This window comes from Rana temporaria, chromosome 9, assembly GCF_905171775.1.
Source record: "Rana temporaria chromosome 9, aRanTem1.1, whole genome shotgun sequence".
In the NCBI taxonomy this organism is placed as follows: Eukaryota; Metazoa; Chordata; class Amphibia; order Anura; family Ranidae; genus Rana; species Rana temporaria.
Window position 1 is genome coordinate 98,526,507 of NC_053497.1, and position 21,610 is coordinate 98,548,116.

The window sequence follows — 21,610 nt, forward strand, 5'->3', positions numbered from 1 at the left end:
AGGTCAGAAATAAAGATGAGATTTAGAGATGAAAAAATTTGTCTTATCAAGTGTTCATTAGCAGACTGTCAAAACAGAGAATCACCAGGAGCTGTGACCTTACTCGCTGCTGCCTAACAAAGAGATGTATTGTTAGAACTTGAAGACTGTGGAGAATGAAAGTTGACAAATGTAAAAGAACCTACACTCATGTTCTATTTCTCTATAAAAGGAGAACAGGTATGAAAACTTAAAGGTCTGCAGGCCAACCTGAATATCTATTTTAGTTTCCTTTGCAGTGGGCAAAAAAGTTCAAATCTGTGAGACAAGAAACATAAAATATGAACATTTGAGTCAGATCGCTGCAACTTTTGCCTGCTCTAGCTCCTGGCTGAATATATAATAAAGGGGATACAAAGGCCACAAGTGATATACTTTTAAAAACAATGATTTACATATAAAGTTAATGGAGCAAGACACATGCAAGGTAACTAGTCATAGTTGAAATTCAGATAAAGTTTATTGCTTGGCCTCTGTGCATTTCAACAACTGTGTACCTGAAAACTAAGACAAATGGAATATTGTTTCTGTCTTTGCTGAAATACTGTTTTACTTTTCACACTCTTAGTCAGAAAATGAAGTCCTGCTATATCACTTCAGGTTGGCCCTTTTTGCAGGTATAGCTATGTAAACCATTAAAAATAAGTATACTGTTAAAAAAAAAAACTGTAATACCCTGTCACTCTTACTCTGCACATACTCAGTTGCTCTCCATTTTTAGACACTGAAGCCTTGTACACACGACCGGGTTTCTCGGCAAAAAACAGCAAGAAAACCGAGATTCCCGTTTGTGTGTACGATAAGATGACCAGATTTTTAAAATGAAATCCGGGGACATATTTTTTTTACTAGTAATGCCAGCAATCAACGACTCTCTTCCCGTCGTCGCAGCCGCCGGCCTCACAGCCTGTCAAGTTTTACTCTTCGGGCCCCGGCTACTACTGGGTGGGGTGCAGAGGAAGATCACTCCGCCAGGGAAGGCAAGGAGATAAGCAGGCAGCAGGCCTGGACTTGAGCCAAGGCAGAAGAACATGTGAGCGGAACTGGATGGGCACCTGAAACTGAAGAAATATTCCCTCTGCTCCAACCAGCACATGATCATCAGAAAGGGGCACAGATAATGGAAAAAATACACCCCCCTAAGCTAGTAGGAGGGGCAGAGCGGGGGCGTGTAATTAAGAATTATAATTTTTTTAATTCTGCACTGACTGTCTTTGAAATTACCCCAGCCCCTGTTCAAATACAATCCGGGGACAAAACTGGGGACAGACTTGGTCACGGGACAGTGTCCTCAATCCAGGGACTGTCCCCTGAAACCGGGGATGTCTGGTCACCCTAGTGTATGAGGCATTCAGGTTTCTCGTCTGGAAATCTGGCCAGAATCCCGCCGAGAAAAAAAGAGAACCTGTTCTCTTTTTTCACGTCGAGATTCTCATTTTCCTGTTTCCAGAAGAGAACGCGAGAGTGTGTATACTTACCCGAAATGACTTTGACACATGCGCGGTAGCTTCCACGGCATAGGTAGGGTGAAGCAAGATGGCGGCGGCGGCATCAAATGTGACGAGCGCATTCTTGTCGTACACGATGACGTCACTGCAGACAAATCTTACACCGCTCCAGGTGAGCCTCGTGAATCATTAAGGGTTGTTGAACCACCAGGGTGCTGGCGATGCTGATTATAGCACATGAACGAAAAAACTCTGGATAGCCGCACTCCAAAATAACTTAAAATAAAGTTGGTCTTTTTATTTTCAAATGCCAATGCATTCACCGCAAACAACAGGCACAGAAATGGCCGACGCGTTTCACGCTGTACTTCAGCGCTTAGTCATGGCTCACTGCGTTCTTTCCTTTCAAGAGGTTCTTTTGAAATGAAAGTCAGTACACTCGGGCGGCCAGAGTTTCTTGCAAGAATCTCGTCAGGGAAAACTACGGGTTTTTCCTGATTAGATTCTCAGTCGTGTGTACGAGGCCTCACAGATTTATAGAGGCCAATCTGCTGACAGCCTTAAAACGGAATTAAACCCTCCAGCCAAGGAACCTGCTTCTGTTTGATCTTCATCTACCATGATGCTGCACATGTGATCAGTTATGACACCAGCCATTTGATGGTTTGACGGTTTGGTTGAGGAAACAAGCAAATGTGACAGCAATCCCAGCATTCTAAAACTGTAACTTTTTTGAAACTTATAAATCAATGGGTTTAGTTCTGCTTTACGATTTACTTTTTCTGAGGAGCGCTGGGCTTCAGCAAAATGTCAGCCTCCAGCAACAGGAAACAGTAGCAATGCTGAAGTTAATTTACAGCATAATTTTGGTTGCATAATTATTAATGTCGAATGTAGGTTTCTTGCTAAAGAACATTATTTTTGATCAAGTTGTTATTGGTAAAGTTCTGCTTCAAGTTTCTGTAAAAAAAATGTTTATAATTACTTGTGCATATGTGAAGTGTCAATTAATGAAAGTGCAGTCAAAGTTTCACATATACCAACTGACAATTTATGTAAGATGTATTTACATTGATTTTTAAAAATACATTTTGCTTATTCAAGTCATGCCCTATATTGAGCATTGGTGGAAATTTTTTATTTTATCGCTACTACGAGGGGGTCTTAAAAAAGTTTCCGCACTTTGTTATATTTAATAGAGTTGAAAAACGTGCGGAAACTTTTTGAAGAATACTTGAATATATGAAAATTGTATTTAAAGCCCCACTCCTTCCTGCTATGGATTGGGGCCGCCGCTCTGATCCGCTAAAGTGTGACGGATGAAAACCCTATTTTCCATCTGTCTGGCGGATCAGATCGGATGAAAACGGACAGACAGTCTGTCTTCATCCGATCCCCCATAGAGGACAGCGGCACTCTGACAGGTTGGTCCCTGCACAGTGTGCAAAGACAGACCTGTCATCTGCCTGCTCAGCAAAGCGGAGCCCGTACATGGACACGTCCGTGTGAAAGCGGCCTAACTGAACAAGCTAAAGTTAGAAGCTGATTACCATGCACAGCTGCACCCGATTCTGAGTGCACCAATTTTGGTAAATTTCCCCCACTGTCTTGTCTGTTGTGCACAGTTATGCCACGTACACACGATCGGTTCGTCTAATGAAAAACGGTCTGATTATCCATCGGTGAAAAAACTAGGAACTTGTTTTAAAATGATCTGATGGTTAAAAAAAACGATAGAAAAAAACAAACGTCTGTGGTTAAAAATCCATTCATGCTCAGAATCAAGTCGACGCATGCTCGGAAGCATTGAACTTAATTTTTCTCAAGACGTTGTTGTGTTTTACGTCACCGCGTTTTGACACAATCGTTTTTTTAACTGATGGTGTGTAGGCAAGACTGATGAAAGTCAGCTTCATCGGATATCTGATGAAAAAATCCATCAGACCGTTTTCATCGGATAAACCGATCGTGTGTACAGGGCATTAGCCTCACCGCCAGGCAGCTTACCCTTCTGCCTCTTCTTGTTTAAGGTCAAACTTTTTGGACTGTCTTGGCAAAAAAAATAAAAAACGAACCCATCTACTTACTTTACTGCCAACACAGCACTCATTTGACCAAGATGTTTCCTTTAATATACTTACAGATGGTAATATGCCCCAATGGAGAATACCAAACCACTATTATTTATACAAATTGGCTGTCCTTGCACTAGTAGGCTTTCTTGAGGTGTATTCCACAAAACATGTGTATATTTTTTATTAGGAACAGCATCCATGTAACCAGTAGTATAAATACATGATGATGATCATGATGAAATGCATGGGGCACACCTCTCACAAAGGACTTGGCAAATAATAGAGAAAAAGTTTGTAGTTCTCGGGCCAGATTCACGTAGCGCAGCGGATCTATAGATCCGCTCGTTCTACGTGAATTAAGATCCGCTCCCGCAAGTTTAGGAGGCAAGTGGCTAATTCACAAACAACTTACCTCCAAACTTGCGACGGCGGATCCTAAATCCCCCGGCGGAATTCAAATTCCGCGGCTAGGGGAGTGTACTATTTAAATCAGGCGTGTTCCCGCGCCGATTTAAATGCGCAGGCGCCGTCCGCGAAATTTCCCGGCGTGCATTGCTCCCACTGACGTCGCGGGAACGTCGGCTATACTTAACATTGGCTGCGCCTGATAAAAGAAGGGGTAAGTATACGACGGAAAACCGCTACGGAAACGACGTAAGAACACTGCGACGGGTCCGCGTCCGTTCGTGAATTTGCGTATCTCGCTGATTTACATATTATTTATCGTAAATCAGTGGGAACGCCCCCGGCGCCATTTTTAAATTGAAAAAAAGATCCGACAGTGTAACACATTGTAACACTGTCGGATCTAGCCCTATCTATGCGTATCTGATTCTATGAATCAGGCGCATAGATAGGACCAGTTTACGTCAGAGATACGATGGTGTATCTGTAGATACACCGTCGTATCTCTTTGTGAATCTGGCCCCTCATCTATACATATACACACCGGGCCGAATTCACAGAAGAAATACACCGGAGTATCTACTGATACCCTGGCGTATTTTCAAATTTGCCGCGTCGTATCTTAATTTGTGATTCACAAACAAGATACGACGGCTTTTGGCTAAGATCCGACAGGCTTACGGCTTCGTACGCCTTCGGATCTTAGGCTGCAATACTTCGGCCGCCGCTGGGTGGAGTTTGCGTCCTTTTCCAGCGTCGGGTATGCAAATGAGCTTTTACGGCGATCCACAAAGGTTTTTGCGTTCGTTACGCCGTCGCTAGTCGTTTTTTCCCGTCGCAAAGTTACGGCTGCTTTCACATGGCTTAAATTTAGACGAGCCATGTTAAAGTATGGCCGTCGTTCCCGCGTCGAATTTCAAATTTTGTTTTTTTTGCGTAAGACGTCCGGGAATACAAAAGTACGTTACGCACGTCGCAGTTCAAAAAAATGACGTCACTTCACGCAAAGCACGGCGGGAATTTCAAAACGGAGCTTGCGCAGTACGTCCGGTGCGGGAGCGCGCCTAATTTAAATGGTACACGCCCCATTTGAATTAGGCGGGCTTGCGCCGGACGCCTTTACGTTACACCGCCATAAGTTTGCACGCAAGTGCTTGGTGAATCAGGCACTTGCGCTGAAAACTTGCGGCGGTGTAACCTATAGACGATACGTTACGCCGCCGCAGTTATATGTGAATCTGGCCCACCGTGTCTACAAACAGATGCTTGAAAAATGCTAATTGATCAAACTATATGAAACCCTGTTAAAACTCTCAGAAAAGCTCACACCTAATATAATACTAAAGTAAAATAACATTTACTTTAATTATTTTTTTAAATTTAACATTTCTGTTTTTGTCTTGATCTTGCACACACCGTAGTTCAGAGGATGTGTATTATACATTGAAACAATTCTTAAAAAAAAAGCCATAAAAGGTCAAAGCTGTCAGAACCTGTAGGAGGAATGACATATTTTTTTCATGTCATATACCTCTTTCTCCATGACTGCACCCATATTATTTATGAAGAGTGTTTTAAAATGCCACCAGCTGTCATTATATATGTTTTGTGGCTTCTAATTTGAATAGTCAGGTAGGATTTTGGGTTGTCTTTGCATGTATCAGATATTGCAATAAAATACAAGTCAAATATATTCACTGGAGAAAATTAGATGACCCCATTTGGCAATAGTAATAGAGAGAGCCTTGTGTTGGAAGCCCTGTCTGTGAAATCCTATGTTTCACTATTAAAGTATCCAGATGACCTTTATTAAATATTTCCAGCAACAATTACCCATCTCATTTTATAATTATGTTTTAACTGCTGCTCTCACTATTTCAGTCTCCCTTAGGCATTGTCCTCTGCTGTGTAAATTAAAATGAAAGACACCTTAATTGATTTTATCTTTATGACCGTCAGACCCAACTTGTGTCACTTTAGGAGGGGACCTGACATTTGTCAGCTGTCACTATTAAGACAAATTTAGCCAATCAGATCAGGAAGCTAAAGGTCACCTTCATTCACATTTGTGTTATGTCCAATAAATGAAGTGCATGCGTAACATGCATGTGTTATGTGTATCATAAAATAACTATCGCCATATATGATGGGGATGGTATCAAAAAGATTGATTTACCTGTTTTACAAGATCCAGTTCTGTTTGGGTCAAACAGTTAAAGTGCTTGTAAACCCTATTTTTAAACTTTATGCTACAGGTAAGCCTATATTAAGGCTTACCTGTAGCTGACCAGGATATCTCCTAAACCTACACGGTTTAGGGGATATCCCCTTGTCCCCTGCATGTGCGGAGCCGCGAAACCCAGAAGTAACCCCTGGAGAGATGTATATTTTTTTAAACTTAAAGGGCCACGTCCCGCCATGTTCATGTGCAGAAGTGAACACATTCTTAAAGCGGGGGTTCACCCAAAAATAATTTTTTAACATTACATTCAGCCGAGTTGTCCTAATGACAATCGGCTGTTTTTTTTTTTTCCCGTACATACCGTATTTCACCGCCACTTCCGGGTATGTCTTCTGCGGGACTGGGCGTTCCTATCTGATGGACAGGCTTCCGACCGTCGCATACAGTGCATCACGAGTTGCCGAAAGAAGCCGAACGTCTGTGCGGCTCTATACGGCGCCTGCGCACCGACGTTTGGCTTCTTTCGGCAACTCGTGACACGTAGTATGCGACGGTCGGAAGCCTGTCAATCAGATAGGAACGCCCAGTCCCGCAGAAGACATACCCGGAAGCGGCGGTGAAAATACGGTATGTACGGGAAAAAACAAACAAAATACAGCCGATTGTCATTAGGACAACTCGGCTGAATGTAATGTTAAAAAATTTTTTTTTGGGTGAACCTCCACTTTAAGTCGCGCCTGCATATATAAACGGTGTTCAAACCACACATGTGAGGTATCGATGCGATTGCTAGAGCGAGAGCAATAATTCTAGCATAAGATCTCCTCTGTAACTCAAACTGGTAACCTGTAGAAATTTTTAAACTTCGCCTATGGAGATTTTTAAGTGTCAGGCCTCGTACTCACGACCAAACATGTCTGCTGAAACTGGTCCGCGGACCAGTTTCAGCGGACATGTTCGTTCGTGTGTAGGCAGTAACGTACAGAATTCCAGCAAACAATCGTCGGCCAGACCGTTTTCCAACGAACAACTGTTTCCTGGTCTTGCTTTAAAACAGTCTGCTGGAATCGTGTCCGTCAGACATGTTCGGTCGTCTGTACACAAAAGCAGCGTACAAAAACCCCGCGCATGCTCAGTCCAAATGAGGAGACGGGAGCGCTCGTTCAGGTAAAACTCGCGTTTCTTTGGGATATGGCACATTCGTCATTAGAAACCTTTTATTCTAGCAAGAGAACAATGTCTTAAAAAGGCGCACTAAACCACATTTTAAAGCCTCGTTTTATTAATTCTTCTCTTGCTAGAATAACCCCGTTCTCTTGCTGATGCAATTTCAATAGAGTTGTCCCATACTGAAATGTCACATTTCTTGCTTGTGATGTAATCCTTTAATAATGTTTTCTATGCCAGACGTGTGTTTTGGTTGGTGGTCCTCCATAATTTAGAGTAGTCATTTTTGTAAAGGAATGTGCATTTTTTTTTAATTTTTTTTTTTGTTTCTAGTTATGTCACCATTTAAACTATTTTTTTTTTACATGTTTTTTGAAAATTTTTTTTTTTTTTTGGTGTTTCATTAGAGAATATTAAACCATGTTGGCACACCAAATGTCCCCCCCCCCCCCCAAGGAGTGTGTCCTTTGTAAATTACCCATTGTATATTTATTAAAGGTTTGCTGCCTAATAATCCCCACAGTATATCAAACAATAGACATGTTTTCAAATGAAAGCAAAAGGCCTTTTATTCAGGCAAATGTCATCACAAAAAAATAAAAAGAACGGCAGCACTAGAATAGATAGCAAACTATATGCAAACTTGCATTTCCAACATGGTGAAGGATAAACTTCCAAGCCTCAGTAGCCAAACACAAAAATATGAAGCAGCAGCACACAAACAAAGGAACCCAAACTGTGGTAGTACAAACACGATGTCCTTTATGTGGAAGGAAATGGAAGGCAGAAAATCAACGTTTCCTCCTCTTTCCAGCCTTCCCTCCAGGCAGCCTTCCAGCGGATCGAACACGGGGTCTTGCAGGTGGGGTTGATGTGGCAGCAGGAGGATGGTGTTCCGCAAGCCGGGCCGGGTCACATAGCCCAGTGTCTGGGGTCAGCAGGCCCCTCTGCATCCACCAAAGTACCTGGTTCATCAGGGCCTTTGCCAGTCTTCTCTGGTCCTCCTCCCCTTCATTTAAATCATGGGCCAATGAGGCACTGAAGGCCTCTGTGGGGTTGAGGGGGGCCCTCATGATGGCGCTTGCCTCCTGGATCATGCGGAGGCTTGCCTCCTCCACAGGCCTCAACTGCCTCCTTCGGCCTGATGGCCTCACCTGGGGGGGAGAAGACTGGCTGGTGGTGGTTCTCCTGGCCGGGTGGACCTGCTGCAGGCCACTGGGCCCAGCCTCCTCCTGGCTGCCACTGACCCCGGCCTCCTCCTGGCTGCCACTGACCCCGGCCTCCTCCTGGCTGCCACTGACCCCGGCCTCCTCCTGGCTGCCACTGACCCCGGCCTCCTCCTGGCTGACAGACACCTGAGGATCTGCCACCTCCTGGCTGATCTCTTCTTCCTGTGTGGAAAAAAAAAGAATTTTTTTACAATTTCGCTAAATAAAACCACACTCATTTTCATGTTTTTCGTTCAGTATTTTCTGTTCATTATTACTTGAATACACTCTACTTCTGACCCCTGCAGTTGTCATCCCTGACACCTATTTGTCTGTACACCTTTTTGTTTGCTTTTTTCCAGCTTGGTTTTATTTTTACAATATCTAATCATTAATCCACCAAGAATTATTTACGCCATAAATATAGAGGAAACTACTATACCTCCTCATCGAAGGGTGGCAGATCTGCATCTCTGTCAGCCAGGCCCTCTTCCTCCGACTCTGCAGGGCTGTGGTCATCTGGGGAAGGTCCGCTGGAAGGTAGCATGGAGGAAAGGTTGGAAGAAAGACTGGACATCGTTTTCCTGCCTTCCATTTCGTCCCGCAAAAAAGCCATCTGTTTATAATACCACAGTTTGGGTTCCTTTGCTTGTCTTGCTGCTGCTCCCGATTTTTTGATTTTATTAGCTTTGTATGCTCTCCTGTATGTGCTTCTGAGGTTGGCAAGTTTATCCTTCACCATGTTGGCAGTGCATCCTGGCACCCATGTTTGCATATAGTTTGCTAGCTCTTCTAGTGCTGCCGCTCGTACATCTTTATTACAATATAATGCGTGTTTTGAATTCCACAGGATGGGCGTGTCCTGATATTTTTGTAGTAAGGCCTCTATAGCTTCCTTGGTTTGTAGTTGGTCCATTTTACTTTTTGAAATATGATATTTTTTTTTGAGTCTAGATTCAAAAAACATAAACCAAAGAAAAATAAATATTCAAAAGGATCAGCGTTGACCTTGATATAATATGTGTCTTTAAATTTATTACCTATATCTAATTACAAACACAGTCTCTCTTGTTTAAACAATGATTGTCAGCTCGGCCGCATTGGTTGTACCAAACATTGATTTGCTAGATGCAGAGCCATTGTTAACATTGCAGTAAATATTTTTAATATTGAAAAATAAACAATGCTTACAAATGACAGTATTCATCTAGGCACTCTTTCCTGTGTAAATCTCATGCCCCTGACAATGGATGACATAAAAGACACTTCCTAATGACCTCTGTACAACCAACACTTGAACAATACTTTGCCTGATCTGAATACACCATTCAAAAACTTGTCAATGAGGTACAGCATTGTTCACATCTCTATTTTGTGAGGTGTCCAAAAGCATTTGGATACCAAAATAACATTGTGGTACCCCATAGACAGAATAGCTTAAAAAGGGTGCAACCAACAGCCCAAACCCCCATCCCATGTGTCTACATTTTCAAGGCCTCTGCTGATCACATTTTTAATTTCCTTACCTTCCTGTCTCTCGCTCCTCGTTTCTCACGCTCGCCTAATTACCGCGTAAGATGCGTAATCACGGCGTAAACCTTTTAAACACTCCGCGTATTTATGAAACCCCGCCCTCGTCACCTTTGCGAGGCCCCTAATCAATGAGTTTAGGAAATATGGCGTTAACTGTGTATGTTCTGGATGCGCTCGAAGATTCTCCGCGTAACGGACGTAAACACGTTGTTTGCATTCTCTACACTCCGCGTATGTATTAAACGCCGCCCTCTTCTCCGCCCATGGCGTAAGAATTCATCTTTTCCACGCCCATAATCTCTGTGGGAAAGGAAAGATGGCGATGTCACACGAGCGGGCACGATGCTCTCATGCCACAAGTGAAGGGACAGAGGCAGGGACGTCCCGATCAAGGAAAAGAAGATATAAAGCCACTAATATGCGGTTCCAGGAAATGGTGGAGTTAGTTTACATCATGCGAAAGAAGGACTATGATGGGGAATTAGGGCCATACAAGACCCCTAACCGCCGAAAGGCACATATTATGGACAAGGTGGCGAGGAGAATGCAGAGGATGTTTGGGATCACCAGGTCCAAGGAACAGCTGAGGAAACGATGGTCAGACTTAAAATTGAGGGAGCCACATCAGATGAAGAAAATACTTAAAATTCTGCGTAAAAGTAAGTAAATATATATTGGGGTTGGGGGGGGGGGGGTGGTGATTGTCTGCAATAATGTGTTGCCATGTATATTTCACCATCTGCCTCCTTGGCCAGCTTGTAATTTTAAAGACATGTTGTTATTTATTTTTTAGAACATAAATAACTACATATTTACAAACAGTGTTCTTAGTAAACAACGTAACATCACATAGTTTATCAGAAAGGCTCGGTTATTACAGGAACAACACACCTGGACATGGCTCACTGGCCAAAAACTTTGTTTGTAAACATTGTGTAAAAGCTAGTTCTAGAAAAAAAAAGTATGAGAATGGGAAAGGCAAACAGGATTCATTCTAAAAACAGTGGTAATAAAGCAGATGTTTTCACATCTGCAATGCAGAGCACCTGTGTCTCCCCAAATCAAAAATGGGTTTTGGTAGGGTCTCCCAGAAATACAGTTTAGGGGGGACATCCATGTGTGTCACTTTGCTAAAAAGGGGCAGGATCAGAGCTTGCCATATAGAAGTAATTGCAAAATGTAGGTTTGGTGAAAGATAAAAGTAACTAAATGAAAGCCTCTTCTAAGCAATGTGTGCGATTTATGCTCTCCAATATCTGTGTGCTGATGAGTCTACATTTTTTTTGGTTTATTTCAGGGGAAAGAAGTCGCCAGCATTTGGAGGAGGCAGAGAGGGCCAGACAAGGCCAAAATCTGCCATCTCAACATGTGGAGGAGGAGGAGGATGTGGAAGGAGAAGAGGATGTGGAAGGAGAGGAGAATGTGGAAGGAGAAGAGGATGTGGAAGGAGAGGAGGATGTGGAAGGAGAGGAGGATGTGGAAGGAGAGGAGGATGTGGAAGGAGAGGAGGATGTGGAAGGAGAGGAGGAAGGAAGAGAGGAGGAAGAAGTAATTTTGGACTTAGAAGTCATAGCAGATGAAGGGCAAGTGGCGGAAGAACAATTTGGCGAATTGAAAGAAGGTGGATTGATGGATGAAGGAGGAGTCCAAGATGATGGGGAAGTGGTGGAAGAAGGAGGAGTGATAGAAGATGATGGGGAGGTGGTGGAAGAAGGAGGAGTGATAGAAGATGTCGAAGAGGTGGAAAGGAGAAGCCCATCAGGTCAGTGTCACCCTAGCTTGATTCCAAAAAACATATGTAGATAGGCCTCATTGAAAAATAATATTGTAAATGCCATTTTTTTTTGTGGTTTTAGGGGAGGAGGATGGTGTGCCAATATTTTCACGTGCAAGTGCTGCTATAATTATTCAGCAGGTAATGGAGTGCAGCACTGAAATGCACAATATGCGTGAAAGGATGTTTCTCATGGAACAGAATGTAACAAATGTCCTTTTGGAATGCAGCACGGAAATGGACAATATGCGGCAAAGAATGATGGTGATCGAATCTAATTTTAAGAACATTATTGACATGATGGGCCGTGTCAAAGACTGAAACACCCCCCGCCCATCCCCCGCCCCCACAAACATTTTTACAGTTTGAATAATGAATACGCCAAAATTTGAATATACACACACAGTGTGCCAACATGTGCTATCTGCCATCACAGAATATCTAATGTCTGTGCTTTGTGGGTCCAACCCCCTCCTCCATCCTCAAGTAGTTGAGAGGAAGGGTTTGCTCCCACAAAACACAGACATTGATCACCCATGATGTCAGATAGCACATGTGGCCATTTGTCTGTTGAACCAATGACATTTGGCGAGTTTGCACTGAATGTGTGTATCTTCCAATTTTGGCGTGTTCCAGTGTGAAAGCACACCATGACTGACTGCTGTTGTGAGTTTTTATATTTTTGGAATTGGATTTTGTTACTTTTTGACCATGTTGAACATTTTGGGATACTATAAAGTTTAGACCATAAAGAATAAACAACGCCAAAAAATTTTTTACATATATATATAGAATTATAAATCTCTCTAATCACTGAATTTAGTGAAGTAGAGATTTGACTCCAAATTCTCACCTAAAAATTTTCTTTTATAAAAACACACCAAAAAAAAAAAAAATGGTTAAAAAATTATTGTTTTTTGTGCCTAAAAAATATGGCCAAAAAAAAAATTAAGGCGGTAAACACCCCACCAAATATAATCTATATATATATATATATGTAAACAATAAATCTAACTATATTTGATGAAAAAAAAAGTGAACTTGTTAATAAATGTATAATCTGCATAATATTTTTGGTTGAATTACCTGAAAAAAAAAAGAAAATTTTAAAAAAATTTTGAAGACTCCTAAGTACAAAAGCAGGGAGTAATGAAAAAAATATAAAATTATTTTTGGGGTCATGAACAAGCAAAAATTAAAAAAAATTGACCTCAACATTTACAAATGGAGTTGCTTCTTATTTCTAGACTCAATACCCTGTTTGTAGATGAGTGAATAATGTGCAAAATGTGGTTAGTTACTAAAAGTGGAGAAATCAATTATGCATTACAATTGAAGAAGTTAGTTAGAGAACCAGGAAGACAGAAAAAGAGAAAAAGCATTAATGACAAACAACTGTATAAAGTCCAATGGTCTAATTATTTATTATTTTTTAGAATATTCCTTTCTTTGGGGGCCGAATTAGAAAGAAATATGATCTGGCATAGCAATGGCCCCCCGACCCATGAAGTACTCAACATATTTGTCGCGTACCTCACGAGCTGATTGGGGGGCCAAGCCAGCGCGACCAGTGTCCAGCCCGGGAAGGGGATCTGAGGGTAGTCTTGCCTCAGAACCGATGTCGGGTAGGTACGTCTGGGAGTGCCTGCGTAAAAAGTTGTGCAAAATGCAGCAGGCAAATACAACGGTGTCCAATTTATATTCCGCCAGATGTATCGATGTCCTGAACAGGCGGAACCGGTTGGTGAGTATCCCAAAGGCATTCTCGACTACCCTCCGAGCCCTGGCCAACCGAAAATTAAACACACTCCTCTCTGAGGTGAGGGTCCTCTGGGGAAAAGGCCGCATGAGGTGAGGACCAAGCCCAAAAGCCTCGTCCGCTAGGAACACAAACGGAAGTCCTTCCACATTATCTTCATCTGGTGGCAATGCCAGACCACCAGCTTGGAGACGATCATAGAAATCAGTCCGTGCGAACACTCCCCCATCAGACATCCGGCCGTTCTTCCCCACGTCCACATATAGAAACTCATACTGTGCCGACACCACCGCCATCAACACAATACTATGATAACCCTTGTAATTATAATAGTACGACCCCGAGCGGGGTGGGGGCACAATGCGGACGTGTTTCCCATCTATTGCTCCACCGCAGTTTGGAAAATCACACCGCTGGGCAAATTGGGAAGCCACAGACTGCCATTCCTGTGGTGTGGAGGGTAGCTGTGGGGACAAACAAAATTAGAGATTTAGTACTTTGTAACAAATACATCCTACAAGCATCCTTGTGACAGTTCACAGTATTAAAATTGCATTAGAAAAATGTGCATGGAGAATTTGGGAAATGAAATATATAGGGCCACTTCATTAAGAGACTCCACAGCCCTCTGATGGGGACAATAAAAGTTTGAAGGGGGGGGGGGGGGCACAAAAACCAAAAAGTCCTGTTTGAAAAAATGGCAAGGTGGGTTTGTCCCTAGGATAGCATGCTGGACAGGTTAATATTGGGTAAGGGACAAATATGCAGGTAGGCCAAGAATAAAACATGTAAAGCTGATATCAACATGCATAGGGAGAAAAGGTAACGTTAGTTAAACACACAGCATATCTGGGAAAATAAAAAGAAAGTTAGTTGGCCACATTATTAGAGCCAGGAAACTTACCTTAATATACTCCTCATGCATAACTTTGATGATGGCAGCACACGTGTCCGGTATGATGACCCCAAGCGCCTGCGGAGAGATGCCTGTCGAGAACTTGAGGTCCTGCAGGCTCCTCCCAGTCGCCAGGTACCGCAACGTGGCAATAAGCCTCTGCTCGGCCGTGATGGCTTGGCGCATCACAGTGTCCTGCCTCGTGATATAGGGGGACAGAAGATCCAGCAGACGGTTGAATACGGGGTCCGTCATGCGGAGAAAATTCCTAAAGTCATTAGGATTATTCTCCTGGAGTTCCCTAAGCAGAGGCATATGTGAGAACTGGTCACGCTGGCGCAACCAATTCTTGGTCCAGAAACGCCTCCGCCCCCTGTTTCTGGCCAAAGTACTGGACAAATGAACATATCCAGCAGCCATCCCATAAACAGCACCAACTCGCGAAAATTGACGCTGCTGCTCCATCATGGCTTCAAACCGGCCGGCTGGTCAGTCAAGAACACACTGAAACAGAAAGCACTCGCAAATCCAGCACTACCTGCGACAAACGCGTGACAAACAGATACGAGCGCACAGGATGCAACTGCTAAAGCAGAAACAACCTGCTTGCCTATAGCCGAATGACAACTACGTTACCGCAAGCACACGCACTGAACCCGTGAATACACGCTGTCAAAGCCTGGAGACCGAGAAGCGCGAATCAGCTCTAACCAAACCTTCACTAACACGAGCAAACACGTAACTAGCAAAAGAGGAACAGAGGGCGGCGCCATTAACTTTGGTCTTCCCCTTTATAGTGACGTCGTACGTAGTTTACGTGCACGCGTTCCGGTACGACGGGAATTTGGTCCGCTGGTGTGTACACGCCAGCGGAACAAAACACAAATCAGCCTTGTACGCCGGAAACTGTCGGGCAGACAGTTTCCAGCGCACAGATCCGGTCGTGAGTACAAGGCCTCAAAGTTTGTCGCCATTCCATGAGAGGGCGCAATTTTGAAGAATGACATGTTGGGTATCAATTTACTCGGTGTAACATTATCTTTCACAATATTAAAATAAATTGGGCTAACTTTACTATTTTCTTATTTTTGAATTACAAAAAGTGTATTTTTCCCCCAAAAAAACACGTTTGTAAGACCGCTGCGCAAATACGGTGTGACATAAAGTATTGCAATGACCGCCATTTTGTTCTCTATGGTGTCTGAAAAAATATATATAATGCTTGGGGGTTCTAAGTAATTTTCTAGCAAAAAATATATTTTAACTTGGAAACAAGTGTAAAAAATAGGCCAGGTCCTTAAGTGGTTAAAGCAGATAGTGCCTTGCTGGCTCTGCAAACTGCAGATTCAAAATGATAATGGTGGCACAGATCCCTGGTCCAGCAGGCACATGCATGATTTCATGATTTCTTATTAGTAAACTTTTGCACTTGTCAGTTCCAATTCCCAGTGGACATTCTGAGTAGTTTACAGCACATAATTCTGCTGGCAGGGAATGGGGATTTAGAGTGGCTATGACATTTCTAAATCTCTAGATTCAGTAGGAAGGACAGCTTAATACAGCCAATTACAGATGCTGAGTTGACATATAAAAGCCAATTGGCATGGGTCAATGTTACTCTCTGGCAGCAAAGATTAACTAGTCCCAGTCTGTGGGAAAGAATAATAAAAAATGGCCACAGTTACAGTATGTGTTCCGCAGTGTGAGTTGTCCTCTGCTCAGCCATTACCAGGAAACTCACAAACATATCGCTTAGGTCAGACCTACAGTTAATGGTCACAACGTAATCTCATTATTTTATTTTTTTGTAGTGTATTAAGCATAAAGACATGGGAGAACAATCTTTTCAGTAAGCAACTTTTACTATGTCTACACACAAGCACTTCTGTATGCTTCTTGATCTAGCTGTATATCAAAGTTGGTAGCACAGTTTCATACTGTGAAGGAACACAGTGTAATGGTGCTTTTCTGGTGAAAGTTCCCTTAAGAACTACCTGCGGCTAATTCAAGCAAACATTAGCAATACCAACACTTACAGACACCTCTTACTATGGCCACTTTAAAGCGAAGTTCCACCCAAAAGTGGAACTTCCGCTTAAACCACTCCTTGCCCCCTTACATGCCACATTTGACATGTAATTTTTTGGGGGGGGGTATGGGGGAGTGGGGGCTTTAGTAGGAGTGGGGACTTCCTGTCCCACTTCCTCCTTCCGCCCAGGGACCGCTTAGGCGATATATCATATCGCCTACGGCGGCCCCTCCCTGTAGGCGATCGCCTGGGACACGTGACAGGTCCCTGGCGATCGCCTGACCACTCATAGAGCGCAGCGCTGCTCACGCATGTGCAGTGAGTGGCCGGCTGTGAAGCCGTAAGCTGTCATGGCTGGGTGCCCACAATCGGAATGAAGGCGCCAGCCAGATAGGGGGGAGAGGAGCGGAGTTCTGGGCAGCGCGTTGCTAGAACGTGGAGCAGGTGAGTGTCTGTTTATTAAAAGCCAACTTTTTGTAGCTGATGACTTTTAATAAACATAAAAAAAGCCTGGAACTCCCCTTTAAGAATCTGTCACTATGACAGTGCCAAATTCTAATAGAATTACCACCAATTGTCAAATTATGTAACTAGCAGTAATTAAGACATACTCTGAGCTAATGTACAGGGACTTTTCTTATGCTGGGAAGCTGTCAATTATGTGACCCCCCCCCCCCGCACTAAATATTGTAAGGCCCCTTTGACACGGACGGACTGTACAGGTCTTTGGAGCGACGGATGTCAGCAGTGCCCATGTCCGCTGACATCCACTCCACTCCACTAAAATCAGACTATGGCGATACGTTCGCCATCCGTCTTGGCGGATCGGATCGGATAATATCTGATGAAAATGGACACCTCTGCCTCCAATGCCTCCTCCTACATCTTTACCCCCTAGCACACCTCTGCCTCCCATCACACTCTGCCTCCAATGTCTCCCAGCATACCTCTGTACCCCCTAGCACACCTCTGCCTCCAATGCCTCCCAGGATACCTATTTACCCCCTAGCACACCTATGCCTCCCAGTACACTCTGCCTCCAATGTCTCCCAGGATACCTCTGTACCCCATAGCACACCTCCAATGCCTACCTGCATTGAATTATCTTTTATTAATCTGTACAGGTTGTTAGTATCAAACAAACATATACACAATCCAGAAGCTGTAATATCATGGAGTTATCTGTCTTTTAGTTTGTATGACCTGAGGGTGACTTCTATAGGAGGCGTGGCAGTATATCATATGCTGGAGTGGCAATATTTTCACTGTATGAGGAGACCTTGCACTTCTATTTTGGACACTGGGCAGTACCCCACACTGAATGAGTTTTCCCTAGGCTCTCCCTACTACTAGGAACCTCTACTTGTGCTATTCTGCATGGGTCATTCTATTTATAATTTCCCTCGTTAAAATGGCTGCCTGGATTTCGGTGTCTAATAAGACAACTGCCTTCCCTGAGAAGATCAAGGGGACATTTCCCTTAAAAAAACTCCTATCCACCTGTAACAATGGCGCAATAACACCTACAGGTTGGGGGAATGCCTGCACCTGCCTACATGTCACAAAGAGGTACATGAATCTGTTAGTTTGTTAGAATGAAAAGAACTGCGCTAACAATTACTATATATACATAATGTAATGGAACGTCTCACACTCCGCTTGAGTGTTTCCGTCATATACCGCTTCAGTCTGGATATAGATATCGGATATTCCAGCTGCTCTCAACACACAACGAGACGAGACTTGTTTGTCTGCTGAACATGGAGTGTTTAATAGAACCAAGAATGCAACCTTATATACAGTTTAAAGAGGAGGTAACCAGAACATAAATTAACATGAGCTAATTAACTAATCATTTACCCAGACAAGGTGACTCCGAGATATGACCTTTCAAGGTAGACGTCCCGTCTCCTCTCACCTGCTATACAATACACATTATCATAAGTGTAAACACAGGACATCTTCACACAATAGCATGATCAATTAGCACAGAGAACAGAGAGATGGCTGGAGGTGAGGACATTAGCATCTAACATTATGAATGAGTCACTCATACAAATAACCAGTTGAGTTGAGAATCAACAACCAGTAAATAGATCTTTACAGATATCCTGGAATATATTGTCGATAATAATTACAGAATAATCCCATCTCAGGTAGTCCAAGATATAATTTCTCAGTCATCCTATGCCCCTAGTGGACATAGGATGATTTTAGACTTAAGAGGGTCCGAGTCTGTCACACATAATATGATTAATAATATTGGTATCTAAAATTAGCTTTATATAATAATCAACTTAGTAGACATTCCACCAATGTGATGGCGTGCAGGATACTCCGAAACACACACAAGACATTACAGGACAGATTCTCAGACAAAGTTCTTCATTAGCAGTCTTAAGTATTGATAGAGGTAAAGGGGGCAACCAGCTAGTCTAATGCCATGTACACACGATCGGAATTTCCGACAACAAAACCGTGGATTTTTTTCCAACTGGATTTTGACTCAAACTTATGTTGCATACACACGGCCACACAAATGTTGTCGGAAATTCCGAACTTCAAGAACGCGGTGACGTAAAACACTATGACGAGCCGAGAAAATTTAAGTTCAATGATTCCGAGCATTCGTAGGATTTTTGTGTGTCGGAATTACATACAGGCGATCGGAATTTCCGACAAGAACTTTTACCATCTGAAAATTTGAGAACCAGCTCTCAAATGTTTGCTGTCGGAAATTCCGACAGAAAATGTCCGATGGGGCCTACACACGGTCGGAATTTCTGACCAAAAGCTCACATCGAACATTTCTTGTTGGAAATTCTGATTGTGTGTACGCGGCATAAGACTCTGTAAGAGCAGTCACAATCATTGTAGCAACCTCTGACATCTAACCCACAAAGCACAGGCATATTTGGAGTTCTAGGTATCAAGGTCATTCCCTGTAACACTCTTCAGTGAAAGGGATCCTTCTCCAACCTAACTACCTAAAATAGTGTCCTCTAGCAAATTTCTTTAAACCCAGGTTCTTCCAGGCCCTCGGCAAAGCACATGCTATTGCCTAACAGCACAAAAAAAAAAACACTACAAACAACAAAGGAGCCAGGCGCATATATGTGATCAAAGATACCTATAAATAGAAGATATTAGACTCCGGCTGCTGCTTCCAGACTCAAGAGACCAAATGAGATAAAGAGATTTACTACAAAGAGTGCTGTTCCGGTGGGTTAGTTAAATAAGTGATACAATTTAAAAGTTTCAATCTTAAATTGCAGATGTATCAATTCATGTATGAAGAAACAAATTATCAGGTGTTATGTAGTGGAAAAGGAAAGTGCCCTGTGAGCACAGTGACTCATGGCTTCCTTGGTGTCCTCCGCAGAGCCGGAAGGGATGGATGGCTGTCACAAATCTTAGTGCTTTGTATGAGGCCTAAGGCCTAACGGCAGCAGCTCTTCAGTAACACAGACTGTCTCCCGAAGGGGAGGCCTGAGAGGGAGCTCTGAACAGACTCTCACAAACATTTATCTTCTCCTCGTCTAAACCTTCTGTGGCTATTGGCTAACCCCCTCCTACTCTATCTCTGAAAGCTTCTTCCAGAGGCAGGCAGGAGCAATCAACCACCAGACTTGGGGACACCTGACCAGACCTAGAAAATAAATTGCTGCTTAGCTAGGTACAGCAGAGCCAAAAATCTAATTTAACCAGCTTTGGGCAGGGGTGCTACAAAACCAATATACAATTCTCAAATATACACTATTTCCCATAAAAGATATGTATATCTAAAATTAGAGCTATGGTGATCATAAGAGATGATAAAATATCTCACAAGAGTGAGTACACCCCTCACATTTTTGTAAATATTTTATTATGTCTTTTCATGTGACGACACTGAAGAAATGAAAATTGGTTACAATGTAAGGTAGTGAGTGTACAGCTTGTATAACAGTATATATTTGCTGTCCCCTTAAAATAACTCAACACACAGCCGTTAATGCTGCTGGCAACAAAAGTGAGTACACCCCTAAGTGAAAATGCGAAATTGGGGCCCAAAGTATCAATATTTTGTGTGGTCATCATTATTTTCCAGCACTGCCTTAACCCTCTTGGGCATTAATTTCACCAGAGCTTCATAGGTTGCCACTGGAGTCCTCTCCCACTCCTTTATGACGACATCATGGAGCTGGTGGATTTAGAGACCTTGCGCTCCTCCACCTGCCATTTGAGGATGCCCCACAGATGCTCAATAGGGTTTAGGTCTGGAGACATGCTTAGCCAGTCCATTACCTTTACCCTCAGCTTCTTTAGCAAGGCAGTGGTTGTCTTGGAGGTGTGTTTGGTACTGTGAAATACCAGAATGCTCTGCTTCAGTATTTCACAGTACATGTTGGCATTCATGGTTCCCTCAATGAACTGTGGTCCGATGAGACCAAGATACATTTATTTGGTTCATTTGTCAAGCGTGTGTGGCGGCAACCATGTAAGGAGTACAAAGAAAAGGGTGTCTTTGCCTACAGTCAAGCATGGTGATGGGAGTGTCATGGTCTGGAGCTGCATGAGTGCTGCCGGCACTGGGGAGCTACAGTGCTGGAAACATCCACCAGCTCCGTGATGTCATCATGGAGACTTATACGACTTGTCCCACGATTTGTGATGGCAAAGTAGCATGGCAAGTCATTTCCCATAATTTCCAGTACGACTTCAAGTCGTTATGACTTCAAAGTAGTCGATTTAACTTCTTTGGTCCGATTTTGATGCCACTTACACAGGCATTCCCTGCAAAATAGAGGCAAAAATGATGGCCCGCAAAATCTTTCGGTAAGAAGCTTGGTGTGTTTGGGACACAGCCCAAGAAGAGTTTTAATTTTTTTTGCCTCAGACAAAGTCAGCGCTATAGGAAAGCTGCACTTTACCCCACATTCTCTTACACAGTTTGTCTAATTGCAGTGTCAGCAGCTCATATAGTCTATTAGGTGGCCCATTAATAATAATAAAAAGAAACTGATATGTATTAAGAAAGTAAAAAGGATTTTTTCATTTATTTTTCAAAATCGTTTTTTTTGTTCATAGCGCAAAAAATTTAAACCGCAGAGGTG